This window comes from Erpetoichthys calabaricus, chromosome 1 (assembly GCF_900747795.2).
Source record: "Erpetoichthys calabaricus chromosome 1, fErpCal1.3, whole genome shotgun sequence".
In the NCBI taxonomy this organism is placed as follows: domain Eukaryota; kingdom Metazoa; phylum Chordata; class Cladistia; order Polypteriformes; family Polypteridae; genus Erpetoichthys; species Erpetoichthys calabaricus.
This window is the reverse complement of record NC_041394.2, coordinates 260,315,661-260,331,200: the sequence shown is the minus strand read 5'-3', so window position 1 is coordinate 260,331,200 and position 15,540 is coordinate 260,315,661. Positions and strand designations below refer to the sequence as shown.

General features: G+C 39.0%; 1 protein-coding gene across 1 annotated transcript in view; it reads right to left on the bottom strand.

Moving 5' to 3' along the window:
- The window catches only part of cav2 (caveolin 2), a 516,729-nt gene that overhangs the window by 419,058 nt on the left and 82,131 nt on the right, over positions 1-15,540 (bottom strand). The window lies entirely within an intron of this gene.

The window sequence follows — 15,540 nt, the reverse complement described above, 5'->3', positions numbered from 1 at the left end:
ATATATATATATATATATATATATATATATATATATATATATATATATATATATATATATATATATATATAGTCACACAAGCATACCTTCCTGACTCATTCTTACCAAGCAATGCCACCCCAGGAAAAGAGGGGGCTCTGTCGCTAATGGTACCTTCTCTTTTTGTTCCTACAACTCAGAGAAGATGCAACTGAGTCTACCCCTTCTGGTCGGAAGACTGCATATTTGTGGCATCTCATTTTGGACAAGCACTCAATATAGACAGAGCTCTACTCGAGGTCTAATACAGAATTGAGAAGGCATTTGGCCCTTTACTTTGCTGGTATGTGCCATCGTACATTGTTTTTGTTGGACTTTAATTTGTTAAGTAAAAGAGGTGACCTGTCTGGTGCCCAAAAAATGTATTTTGGATTTCATGTCATACCTCGCACAACCATAATATACAGTTTTTACAGTATATTGTATATATATTTGACTTGAAAGCTTGCTTCAAAAGATTTCCACACATTGACTTGATTCTGTTAAAACAAGGATTGTAGACTATAAACAACCAGATTTAATCTCTAAATATATCTCGTTTTGTGTTGTTCAATTACAATTTATACAGAAAATTGAAATAAGATTCTAAACATATCCACATTTCTCTACCTCTCTAATGAATGAATTCCTACCTTCTATTGAACTGAAAACTAATTTTAAAGCCTACTTTTTCCATTACAGGACATTAACTATGGGTTCAAGGCCAAATACATCCAAATATAGGATGCTAATCCATTAAAATGCTATCATAAATTTGAAATATTTTAGTAAGTGACTTTAGGATGACTGTACGTCAGTCTGACAGCATAAACATTCAGCCATCTACACTAAATGTTTTTGTCGTGCCATTTGTTGATGCAGCTGAGAAAACAAAGATCTATGGGAAATTCATTTCCTGCTTACATCTCTCTTTTGCAAACTCATTCAGTTAAACAGAGCTCTATAAATAAGCTTAACAAAATACTCTAAAATGTGGCAAACAGCAAAGCATATGGACTTCCTACCTATAGAAAAGTTTAATTCTAAACTATTACTCCTCTTCATATCGATAACGGCCATAAAACAGGACTGTCCGTCATTTGTTGAATGAAGTATAGGAAGAGTTAAATGAACTGATTTTAGTGCCAGCCATATAAATGGTATATCAATATACTTCATTGAAATGCCAATTGCTGATTGAGACAGATTAGGTGATCAGTATGGAATGTCAGCAGTTTTCAGGTGATGCTCCCCTGAGGGCTTTGAATTTCCAACAAGCTAAGAGAACTGTAAGCAAAGATTATTTGAAAACATACCATTTATCCAAAACATGCTTACAATCTTCTTAGTAGTTTTCAGTGAGCATATTCTGCTACTTTTCTTATATGTTTTTTATTTGTGGTACATTCATTTTCTACAGAAAAATGTTTTTTAAATGATGATATTATTCAATGCACCTTCTCATTCTAGCTTCTCCAACAGCATTCATTTTTGATTCAAATCTCTCTTTGCCCATATGCACCTCTACTACTAAATATGGCCTTTATTTAGTCTACTGATCTGATTTAGGTCTCAGTAAATGCTCTATCATATATTTAAAATTTATTGTTCATTTTACTGCCATTATTTTGACTTTGTTGCTGATGTGAAGTGCAGTTAACTCTCTAAAGTGTGTACCTTGGATTTTCCACTACCTTTCCCTCTGAGATCTTATTTAAATAAAAACTTAATATGAATTTTATCCTCAGGTTGTCTCTGAAGAAATTCACAGACACAATTTATAATCTTTCAAGAAGTTTCATCGATATGACTTGCAGGCACAAATATATAATCTTTTTAAAAAGTTTCACTTATTTTTATTTAAAATAAAGGATTTTATGAGTCTCCTGGTAGTTTTCCCCCATGTGACCAAAGAAACCTCTCAGTATCCTTTGGGATTCCACTGGGTGTTTTAAAAGGAACAACTGTATATGGGGGATCTTGGGCTCAAGGATTTTAAAAGCCACTGATCTGGAGAATCTTTAAGGCTAACAGAGTTCAAAACTGGAGCCCTTCAAGTAAAAGACATAGGCAATACCTCTCACCCTGGCATTAATGGTACTGTGGTCATGGCTTCATCGGGACAGGTTGAATGAGGTGGCCTGATAGATGGATGACCAGTTTGGGCAGAACCTTCACTCATCTTCTAGTTTGGTTGTCCTGAGAAAAGACAAAGCCATGGTTTGTGGTGTTAGTAGTTCGATTACTCTCTTGTGTTTTTAAAGCCCTCCATCCTGGTACATTGCTCAGAAGTCTATGAAAACCGGAGACAGAGTAAAAACTAAAAACTTTATTAAGCTTTTTGGAATCAAGTTTTAATATGCATATTTGGAAATTGCAAAATATAAGCTAGCTCATGTTGAATCCAAAATGTGACATTGTTATAAATAAGCTGATGATATTTTTCTAATTCAAAAAATGTTTGGTTGGGCTAAGATCTGCAGAAAGAAAAGACCACAGCATTCACTGGAGTTTATTTTAATGTTCAAAATAATGAACAATACTAAGACTTCCCTAGCCTTAAGGAATGAGGCATAGTGGGCCAATGAGGTGGACGCAGAAATAGGCACACTATTATCAGGAAGATGTATCCCATTGCATTCAAACATTGCTCTACTCATGGCAAGGGACCAAATCTTTACAAACAAACCTTTACACAGCCATCACTATCTTGCACTCTTGATACCTGGCAGAATAAATCTTGGACTCATTTACTTTTTGCTATATCCTATTTCAATCAACAGTATAAATCAGCAGGAATCCAAATTCATCAGATCAGTCAATGTTTTTCCAGTTCCTCTTGTGTTGAGTATTTTGGTTATTTAGCTAAATGTCAATGACCAGTTGGGTCATTCGCTGCCAGTCAATAATCAGTCCATAAGAAAGTATAGTGAATTACATGTCCTGATTTTCCTCCTTCATCACCACTGTTGTTTCCGTTTATTATTTGACTGGTGATTGCAGTTAATTTATTACTCTGCATGAGATGTGTCAGGATCTGCTGGCAGCTTTCATTGGTGGTTTATTTCTGAGCATAGGACTTCTTTTAGGTGACAGATCATTTAGGACACACCCAAGGCAGTCTTGTTAGTAAGAAAATGAAAGGAGTTTTTGCTCCTGATATCTTCTGGTTTATGCTCAGGACAAGCATCTGTTAAAAGGGTGCACAAAATGTCACTTGCATCTTTACTCTTATTCATTTCACTCAGAAAAATCCACACACATGATGTACTGGTGTTGTCTACTTTCTTTAAATAACTTTATCTGATGCTGTCACTAATTAATCAGTCACTTAATGTAGAAAATAAAATGTGTATTGGCATTCAGCCCGACTGCACTGTTGATTATTGGATATATTAAATAAGATACAATGCTTGGTTCACAATACAATAATGATTGACAGTGACATTGATATTATCCAATGTGCAAGTAGACATTAATTTTGTGTACAGCTGAATGGTAAAGAAAAACAAACCTTTTGAAGAGAAAGTATGGTTTATAAACTAATGGCACAAGGCTTAGAATGTTTTCATCAGTTTGTGTCATTCTATGGTATTTTATCTCTGTTTGTTTCCAGAATGTCATCATTTTTGAGGCTGTAAATCATGTGGAGACTTCTGTACCTGCTACTAAGGCAGATCTTCCTCATTCTTTGAAAACACAATTAGTTTAAAAAGAACGCGTTAGTCTCACATGTGCTCTAATGATCACAATACAAGCTCCTTCCCGGTATGTAGTACCACCCTGGGCCGAGAGGGGTGCACTGCTGTTAACAGCCTTTTTATGTTCTTCCCCACAGCATTGATAAAACGCCCAGTGAGAACAACTGACCTTATGGTCCCAGGGCTTCAAAAGAATGGACGCCCGAATGGAGGCGCCTTTGACCAAGGAGACAATTCAGAGCAAGAACATCCTTACGAGAATGTACGTCCCTGGCAAAAGCCTGGTGATCAAGGCCACTTTGCTATGTGGCAGCAGCATCGTTGTTATTTTCATGCCATTGTGTGTCATTTTTTTTTAAAAGAATAGTCACTAAACGAGGTGGGCCATGTTGGCACCACAAACTGCTTTTGGCTTATTGACCTTTCTTCCCTTGACCACCACACATATCATAGTCACACAAGCTTTGATTCTTATTTTATTAGGGGAATTTTTCAAATTACTTTCTTCATGTTTTTCACTGATTATCTGAATAAAAATATTGGATCCTTCTTTTGGTTCCTGTTTTAACTTTGTCGTGCTTGAAAATTGCTATTTATAGTCTCTAATTTAACCCACATTGCTGGTCTAAGGAAGATATGGTGCACATAGAGGCTGTGGTGGACGGCCGGGGATCCTGCCCGGACGGGACACCCTTTATAAGAGAAAACTGGGGGAATGGGCATACTACCAGGAGTACCTCCCCTAGGACACGAGAGGGCAGCCCCCTGGGTTTACATCAGGGCCACGGATTTGGAGCTCAGATGCTCAACCCGCTGGGGGTCCGTGGCCATCACCAGGGGGCACCTGAACATCTCCAGAGTCTGGGCATAGAGCACTTCCGCCACACCCAGAAGTGCTGCCAGAAGAGAAGTGGGGTTCCTATGCAGCACTTCCGCCACACCCGGAAGTGCTGCCTCAGGTTAATCATGAGACACCTGGAGCACTTCCAGGTGTACTATAAAGGAGGCTGCCTCACTCCATTCAGAGGTCAGAGTCGGGTGGAGGAGGACAAGGTTGCGAGTGAGGAGTGGAGGTGGCAGAAGAAAGGACCGAGGTGAGTTGAGTATATTGGAGGACAGTGTTGCGGGCAGGTCCATCACCGGCTGATGGACTGTGCTTGCTTGCGGCTCTGCGCAAGCTGAAGGAGTGCCTTCAGCCCGCAGAGTCGCTTTTTCAGGTGATATGCACTCTCTGTAATGGATTAAAGGAGCTGGAGGAGAAGACGCTGAGACAGTGGGTGGAACGGTGCGATGCTGGAATCTTAGGCTGGAGCGGGCCACGGATCAGGGCCACGGATTTGGAGCTCAGAAGCTCAACCCGCTGGGGGTCCGTGGCCATCACCAGGGGGCACCTGGACATCTCCAGAGTCTGGGCATAGAGCACTTCCGCCACACCCAGAAGTGCTGCCAGAAGAGAAGTGGGGTTCTTATGCAGCACTTCCGCCACACCCGGAAGTGCTGCCTCAGGTTAATCATGAGACACCTGGAGCACTTCCGGGTACACTATAAAGGAGGCCGCCTCACTCCATTCAGAGGCCAGAGTTGGGTGGAGGAGGATGAGGTTGCGAGTGAAGAGTGGAGGTGGCAGAAGAAAGGACTGAGTTGAGTTGAGTTGAGTATATTGGAGCACGGTGTTGTGTGCAGGACATTGAAACAAATAAACTTGTGTGTTCTGGACATTCTGGGTCTGTGTGTCTGTCTGTAGCCGGGCTGATCTTCTATAAGGCATACTAGTGAACTGTGTGACATGGAACACACAGCAAGGCATGGAAATGCACTGGTAGAAACATCTGATGCCTTGTAGCGGTGCTGCTTAACTTGAAAGTGTATCAGAGATGGGCACAAGCATAACAGTCTGGGTAGAAGCATACAGTTGGCAAGGATACCTGGAACTCGGAATAAAGAAAAGAGTTAGGCTAGAGAGGAAACATTACATGCAACAACACGTCTGCCCACTAGACAATACACAATTTCAAAAGGGAACTTTTAAGAAGAACTAAAAATTCAGGGGTGCAGGAAATAAATCACTGGAAGGTTCCAGGCTAGATATTTTGGAGCAAATAGAAGGTTGGAAGGTGAGTGAAGGGCTTGAATAGACAAGTGGTGTTTAAAATACCAACATTGTCATAGGTCCATTGAGTGTGGAAGCAGTTAAAAGGCTGTGGAAATGCTTCACTGGTGGGAGGAAGAAAGACCATGTCTTGTACCATAAATAAAAACATGTCTGTAGGATGTTAAAGTTTCTTAAGTGATGTTTAAAATGTTTCAAAGAAAGTAGACTTTTAGAAGAAAGAATAGATTTCAGATTCAATTAGGTGAATCACAGCAATACCACTGGCACAAAGATAGAGGCATATATGAATTCCAAAACCTTTACCAAAACTATAGTATAAGAAGGGAGGATAAATGAGATAGGCTGTGACAAGATGATTATGTGTGAGTTCATGATAAGGGATAAAGGGATAAAGACAAAATGAAATTAGGACAGGAATGTTATTTTCACATGCTGACTGGGGCCCACAGATGTCATGTGTTTTATATACTGTAAGCCAGGTAATAATCTACTGTTTATACTCGCATATAAGTCGGGTCTTGAAACCCGAAAAAATCAATCATAAAATCAGACGCCCGTTCAAAAATATGACACTTAGATTTTTTTTAACATCTTCTTGCTTTTTTCAATCTCGCACCAGATTCTCAGACTTATCAAATTTTGTTCAATGACTTTTAATTTAAAACCAGCTTCATATTTTCTTCTGATCAAACGCTCCATCGTAGGTAAGGGATACTCTTACGATAAAGGTGTATGAGGGTGTGAGATACACGAAACAGTGCAAATGTCACTTTGGAATAATTCAGGTATTACTGTGTGGTCACATAGGCACAATAGACAGAAAAAAAAGGCAGTGTGCTCTGCGGTTGCTCTCTCAGGTGGGCGTTAGCATATCATAATCTCTTGGACCAATAGCGTGAGTTTTCCACATTCGACTTATACGGGCAACATTATAAAATACCGGAAAATATGCGGTAAAATCAAGCCCTGACTTATCCGCGGAAGAACTTAAACGCGAGTATATATGGTAATTGTAGAAGATGCTGTGAAGAAGTGCGAGAATATACAAGACGCTGTAAAGGACAGAGGCACTATCAGCATGGCACATGACAGAGTAAAGACCCTCATAAAACTTGTCAGTGGGGTTCTCTACCACAATACCATGCTGTATTCTCCTGTGGGAAGACAGGGGCCACAAGTTGATGATAAACCATGTAACGTGCAGTATCCTATAAGATACATTTCCAGGGGTACCAAAGAGGTTTAGTACTGCACTTTAAAAAATAGGTAATGTTACATCAGGATGATAGTGAGTGGGTGAATTAATGAGTACCTTGGCAGTTGAATCCCAAAATTTAAGAAATGTTTTGGTGGTTAGGGATGTAGGTAGAAAGAGAGAGCGAAAGTTAAAGGCCATGGAGGCATGGGAAAAGTTCAGAAAACGTTCAGGCCATTAGCAGTGCTGAGTAAGAATGGATATGACTGTACTCTAGCCTGTGGAAAAAGTACACAAAAAGAAGTAGAATCAAGACTTTACAGATGTAAAGGATGCAGAGTGTGACGGCCAGCCAAAGTCATTACCTGGCTTGGACAGCAGCTGAATGGAAGGACCAGGGGAGAGAGCAACGACAGGGTACTACCTTCCCCGGGACACTACAGGGCAGCCCTCCTGGGCGGCTGTGGCACCACGGATTCTCACAGGGCACGCTGGGAGTTGGAGTGTGACACAGCCCTGTTGGATTCTGTGGGGGGGCCTCCAGGGGGAGCTTCAGAGTCCTACATGGAGCTTTCATCATGCCTGGGGGTGATTCCAGGTCTGATTAATGAGCCACCTGAAACTCTCCTAGGGTTTGCTTAAAAGGAGCTGCCTCACTCCATTTGTAAAGCCAGAGTTGGGACGAAGCTTGCCAAGAGGAAGAATGCATGACAAAGAGAGAAGAAGAAGAAGGAAGCAGAAAGACTGGGTATTTGGTGTTTATGTACTGTGCTTCTGTGGGGAGCAAGGGGGATGCGCTTCTTGTTTGTAAATAAATGTGTGCTGTGCCGAACTCGTGTCTCTGCCTGTCTGTGTCGGGATTGGGGCAGAGACTTAAAGATAAGAAACTTTAATCAAGTATTCTAGTAACCTAACAATGAAAATAATTTTGGGCCTGTCACTGATCTTAGTAGGGGATTGTAGCCACTTCAAGCTGAGAGTGACTTAAGTTTAGAATTGATAGAAGAACTGATGTAAGGGCTTACTGGTGGGAGGAAGACATGTTAGGGTAAAAAAAGAATGAGACAGACACATGAAAGTTAAGAAAATTGAAAAGTGGATGCTTGGTGGTACTTTGGAGGTTGGAAGGGGGTTGAGGTTCTGCACAGCAATAACTAAGCTCAAAGGTAAGTAAGGGTTTTGTTGAGTTTTTCAATTTACATTGTAGTTTATTGTCTTGCAATTTATCACTCATCTGCATGTTTTATTTATTTAAAAATGAACATACTCTTTATTATTTCCAGAGAAACTAAAAAAAAAGATAATTGGATTGAGAGTACTAAATAAACATGCTCTGTTTAGTCTGTGAAATACAAAAAATTAAGAAATAAAATGAAATTGTATAACATTTCATACACAGGCCACCACTGGTGATTTTTGGCTTGTGCAACAAAAGAGATTTGATTAGAATCAGGAAACTGAATAATTGATTTAGGACTTCAGAGAAGCATTAATTGAATCTTTATGATTTTCACGATGAGACTTTTACACTGTGATACCTCGAGTAAACCGCCAACAGAGTAGGCAAGCCAAAATGGTAGAAAAGGGGAGGAGGCAATAGAGAAAAAGGGTTAAAAAAGGAGGAGAAGAAAATTGAACAAGTCCAGTGTAAGTGATGGATTGGAGATGGCTCTTATTTTACAGTATACCTGTTTCTGTCATGTTTGGTTTTATGTCCTTGAGACCATGTATTGTATAAAGTGGACTCATAAAATAGACATATAGATGGATAATACAATAAATGTAAGACAATCTCATTGTGACTGCAAATAGAAAGTAAATAAAAGATAGGATGGAAGAAAAAACTTCTAATTATTAAAAACAGTCATGAAGCTAGCTGGCTTTTATAAAATATAAAAATTAGGCTACAGTAAATAAGAGAGAAGCAATAGCACTACAATGAGATTAGGATATTGTTGGAGTTAAATATAATATCAGGTGCCATATGAATTTTAGGACAGATAGACACAGTAGGAAAAATGTGAATTAGTGTAAGTCGCCCTAAGGTGGGGTGTTCCTAAATAATGAACTGATTTATTTCATGATGTAGAAGTACATAATAACCAAGAAGAGTTGCATTAAATATTTGAAATATTTAAATGTGCATTTCAATTTAAATGTTTAAAGTCTAAATATTCTCAAGTGTAACAGAAATTTGTCATTCTTATTCTCTGATAGAGTTTATAGGTGGCTAGATTCCTAAGAGTCAAAAATCAAAAATAACATCATGTTTATAATCACTAACCTTGACATAGTCTAAAACGACTATTATAACCTGGGATTGGCTCTTTGAACGTATCAAATATCATACATATTATCAACAATCTCAAAATAACATAAAATGACACCACATGCTTATATGACTTTTCTCATTTTTTTAAATTTTTGTGAAAAGGAGTAACTTTGACCCCCTTTTATCCCATTAGGGGGCCTTGCATAACTAGACATCAAGATGAGTTGAATGGCATATCATATATGAGGGTTTTGTCATATCAGTAAGTCAGGAGGTGCAGGGCAAAAAAAACTTGAAGTGATTTCAAAGTGTTCATAAGTGATTCTTATGAAGACAAAAGAGCAGGCATATAACTATTTCTCAAACATAACACAGCCTGAAAGATCTACACAGAAGAAGTCAGGATGTCTAAATAACTGCTGGTTCAGTTACTAAGAAAGACATCCAGTTTTAGTGAAATAAATTAGATGCAGGCCACCAATATTTGATATTTTGATTGATACTGTATATGGGTGATTTTAACTCCCTAACATTATTTTAAAATCCTTGCTAGAAGGGCAGAAGATGAAAATGAAATGGTTTCATTGGTACTGAGCACATGTGAAGCCCAACACAGAGCAGCACCAACATAGATGTTGCATTTTCTTACAATAAAGGCAGTGTAACAGAAACAGATGGGGTTACATTTTTGAGCAGCAGCAATCAGGACACAGCTACATTTGAAACACTCTTTAGACAATCATAGTTGCACAACAAAACAAAGACTTAATGTGTGAAAATCAGACTTCTTGGGAATCAGGAAACACCTGTAAACTACAGAATTGGGAATCAAAACATTTTTAGTATACATAATAGATGTTGTCAGTTCAGGGACATTATGATTCATTCACAAAATAAATATTTTCCAGAAACAAAAGCAATTATCTAAACGGTTGAATAAAGACATTATTAAAAACTTCATACTAAAAAGCACAAAAGCATTTATACTCAGAGGAATACTGAAATTACAACTAGATAATTAAAGCCTTCTAGAGATTTAAACAGGAATAAAAGCTAAAAAACTTGCAAAGGAAGTTTTGAATGCACCTCCTAAACCACCCAAGTTTTCCAGTTTTATTTCCATAAAGAACACTAACAGGTACTTTAAAAAGCTCTTGAGATTCACAAATAAGAATTGTCAAACATCAGCAGAAAACAGCAAATGAATTAAATACATATTTTAGAAAGGTTTTTACAAGAGAAGAAATAAATAATAATACTTCTGGCACAATTAAAATTAAGTTGTTTATAGTCTTTAAAATAAAAAACTCAGACAAGATTCTGTGCTTTAAGGAATAACAAAACTGCTGGGACTAACTGTATAGTATTCTACCCTCTCTTGATAAAAAAATATACATTATCACAAACATGCGCATGGTAGTCAGTTAAATGGACCAAAAAAAGGTAATTCCATGCCAGGCCAGGGGGTGGCAGGGTGCATTAAACCATCCTCTTTTACCTATGCAGACCAGACATGGGAAATTCTGCCTGATTCAGGCCAGATGACGCCACTTCCGTTTCCAGGCCCGATGATGTCTCTTCTGGTTCAGGCCCACAATGAATCTGTGCAGAATGATCAATTTTGTTGCTGTTGTACCAGATTGTGATGGTGAAGGGGGAAGTCTGGAAGAAGCCATTGATTTACCAATCAGTCTACATTATTACCATCATTCAGAGTCACAAGCTCACACCATGACCAAAAGAATGAGATTGCAAGTACAAGTGTCAGGAATGACATTTCTGCTCAAAGTTTATGTGCTCAGTAAAGGGTTCAGCAACAATGGTGAGACTTTGGAGTATAACTGGCTCAAGAGGAGGCAGAGGAAATAGTTTAGTTAAATAGCTAAGATGCCCCCTGGGGGTCTGCCTATGAGCTGTACTGGACACTTCACACTTGGAGAAGACTCAGAGTGCTGCTGTGTTGTTTATTTCTCTCAATGAGACTGTAATTTGCCAAGGTAAGTTGGAACATATTATTAAGGGTAGGGAAACCAGCTCTGTCCAGCTTGGCATGTTGCTACAGTACCTGTCAAAATTGAGCAGAAATAAAAGTGAAATGATGGAGGTAGTTAACCATGTTGAACTTCTTAGTTCTACAGCCACAGCCTCTAATTCTCTAAGTGATTAAGATCATAAGAAGCTGAAAAATGATAGCCCCTTACAGACTTAAGGGTGGACATTATTGATAAGTGTGCAGCAACCCAGAAGAAATATTTCCTATTAATATCCATCCATCCATCCATTTTCCAACCCGCTGAATCCGAACACAGGGTCACGGGGGTCTGCTGGAGCCAATCCCAGCCAACACAGGGCACAAGGCAGGAAACAATCCTGGGCAGGGTGCCAACCCACCGCAGGACACACACAAACACACCAAGCACACACTAGGGCCAATTTAGAATCGCCAATCCACCTAACCTGCATGTCTTTGGACTGTGGGAGGAAACCGGAGCGCCCGGAGGAAACCCACGCAGACACGGGGAGAACATGCAAACTCCATGCAGGGAGGACCCGGGAAGCGAACCCAGGTCCCCAGATCTCCCAACTGCGAGGCAGCAGCGCTACCCACTGTGCCACCGTGCCGCCCTCCTATTAATATTTCCTATTATATGCGTATTACTTTCTTGGAAATTTCCATTTTATTTCCACATAAAAGTGTGTAATGTAAAGTTAATTAAGGCAATGTAATGTTCATAAAACAAGCACCTTTGCCATATTGGGAAGCAACCAGATTTGAATGGAATGACCAGGAGAGAAATCGTTTAAAAAGGCAAAGGATTGTAATCAAAAAATCATGAAAAACAATTTGTACCTAAGAACCATAATCAAAAAACAAAAGCAATAGGTCAGCAGCTGTGAATTGAAATAAGAAAGTAATGAAAATAATTATAATAATAAAGTTGTTTTTTATTGGAATCTATTAAACTCAAAATAATTGTCACATCAATCTTTGAACCATCGCACAATTGTTGTGATACGTGTAACTTCCAGATTTATTCTTAGTGTCAATTGCTACTACCAATCTGTTATCACAAGACAAAATAGCAGAGACCAGAAGTCATTGCCTCTTCCAGCTTTTGCCATCGGGCAAGAGATACAGAGCAATGAAAACCAGGACAAACCGCCTTAAAAACAGCTTTTATCCAAAAGCAATCATGGCCCGTATCATTCTCCCAATGTGCAATATAGACCTTAAGTCAACAAGTGCAATTTCTATATTTTGTAAAGTACTTTTATTACTATTCGGTTTGTTATTATTTTCTCTCTTCTTGTCTTTTTAACTCTTATTCCTCACATTGAGTCGACTGGACCTTCAATTTCGTTGTTCCTTTGTAAAAGTGACAATGACAATAAAGATCTATCTATCTATCTATCTATCTATCTATCTATCTATCTATCTATCTATCTATCTATCTATCTATCTATCTATCTATCTATCTATCTATCTATCTATCTATCTATCTATCTATCTATCTATCTATCTATCTATCTATCTATCTAAGTTAACTAAACAAAATGACGAATCAGCTGAAATATAATAACCCAATTAACACAGAAAAAGCATGAGACAAGTCAAGAATCATGACAGTCTATTTCCCTGCAGGAAGTATCAGAAACAAATTTACTGCCACCCCACCATTACTAATTGGTGTTAATGTGTACCGTGCATTCACTTTTTTATTCATTGCTGCCTTTTTTGATTTAAGTAAAACATCCGGTATTGACTTACTGGAGTCCTTCATGTATACTTCAAATTGCAGCAGAACATAAGATTCTTCTGTGCTAATGATGTCTCCCATTAGCATTGTTTAAAGTTCACCAAGACTGCTTTTGGACAGCTCTTCCTCTTCTATGAGTAGCACTGCTTATGAGGTTTACATTTTTCAGGTAGCATCATATTATTTCACAGCCTTTCTCAAAAAATTGTACCCTGAGGGAATTTTCTTTTTGAGGGCACCTTTTGAAATACAGATATGACCACCTCACAAGAAGCCCTTGTTACTTCCACACCATCTTTTATGTGGTTGATGGTTTGCTGAGGATTTTAAAGTGGCCGAAGCCAAAACATCACTCTGTCTATAAAAACAAAGAATATTTGCCAAATTAGGAATGTGAAATGTGGATAATAGTACACTGTGGTGATTATTTCTTTTAACCCAAATTCTCACTTCCCTCATTCTTCTTTTTTAACCACTTTAACTATTGTATGATACAACAATGTTGAAGGAGGGGCTATTTCAATAGAAATCAGTAAACTAGAAATGGACTGATGTATGGATTGAACTTAAAACTCAGAATAGGCATCCACTCCCTAGAGTTCAGAAATAAAGAATGGAAATTTAGAGTATCAATGTATGGGTATATATTAAATTACCTTTTTAGTTAAAATGATTGGAAAATACTACCACCATGTGGTGAAGAATTGATATAGCCAACACAGTTTTGTTGATACACTAATATTTTACAAGTAAATTCAAAAGTAAACTCACAGGTAAATTAATGGAAGAAATTATTAAAGACAATATTAAAAACACATAGCAAGAACAGACGTTTTACTGAACAGTCAACATGGGTTCACAAGAGGGAGGTCATGTTTATACAAACATGCTGGAGTTCTGAGAGGAAGCAACAAAACAGTATAATAAAAGTGGAGCGTATGATATTAAGCACCTTGAATTTCAGAAAGCAATTGATAAGGTGCTACATGAGAGGCTGGGCATCAAATTAAAAGAGGTGCGAGTTCATGGTGTGGTGCGCAGATGGGTTAAATAGTGGGTCAGACACAGGAAACTGAGGGTGATGGTGTGAGGAACCTTATCACAATTGGTTGATGTTACGAGTGGTGTTCCACAGGAGTTAACACTATTTTATACATATACATATAATTTTTAACAATTTTTTATATATATAAATGATTTGGGTAGGAAAATAAGTAACAATCTGGTTAAGTTTACAGATGATACTAAGATAGCTGGATTGGCAGCAGAGGTGGGTAGCGTAGCCAAAAATTGTACTCAAGTAAGAGAAGCATTATCCATCCATCCATCCATCCATCCATCCATTTTCCAACCCGCTGAATCCGAACACAGGGTCACGGGGGTTTGCTGGAGCCAATCCCAGCCAACACAGGGCACAAGGCAGGAACCAATCCCGGGCAGGGTGCCAACCCATCGCAGGACACACACAAACACACCCACACACCAAGCATACACTAGGGCCAATTTAGAATCGCCAATCCACCTAACCTGCATGTCTTTGGATTGCGGCAGGAAACCGGAGCACCCGGAGGAAACCCACGCAGACACAGGGAGAACATGCAAACTCCACGCAGGGAGGACCCAGGAAGCGAACCCAGGTCCCCAGATCTCCCAACTGCGAGGCAGTAGCGCTACCCACTGCGCCACTGTGCCGCCCATATCAGCTCATCTCGGTCATAACTATCGATGGTGTGGGTTCAGCAGACTCCCATGTGGGAAGAGGGAGTCTGTAGGGGACCGGCATCGTCACACACTTCCCCTCCAAATAACAAAGCTGATAGAAAGTAACATTAGAACAAGACAGCTTGTGCATGTACAAGAAGTCTCATTTTACCATGACTGTCTGTGTCTGTGAATGTTTGGTTAAAACGTGCTTGTTCTTCACTCAGTGAAGTGATGGTTAAGCTTCAGCAGGAGTTGGCTCTCAAGGTTCTTGCAGTGAAGCTGTGACCACTTAGCAGTGAACAGGAGCCCCGCATGACTAAAAAGTCTCTCACAGGCTGCAGACGCTGGAAGTTTGTATGTGGTCATGTGACTGCCTGGCTACGTCTGATTGGTAAAACAGAGTCATGTAATTATTGTTGCTAAGACTTATTGGTGAAACAGTCATGCAGTAGATCCACTGACGACTTCTCTCTGGCAAAAATATAGCGTATCTAATGTGTAAATGGAAAAACGTAACGAGTCGAGTGTTGCCCAATGTAGCGGAGTAAGAGTAGCATTTCTTCTTCACAAATGTACTCAAGTAAAAGTAAAAAGTATGGTGCAGTAAAACTACTCTTAGAAGTACAATTTTTTTAAAAAGTTACTCAAGTAAATGTAACGGTTTAAATGTAACTCATTACTACCCACCTCTGATTGGCAGACAATCTGGAATCTCTTGAATCATTACAGATGGACATGGACAGCATACAGGCTAGGTAAGTAAATATAAAGTATTACAT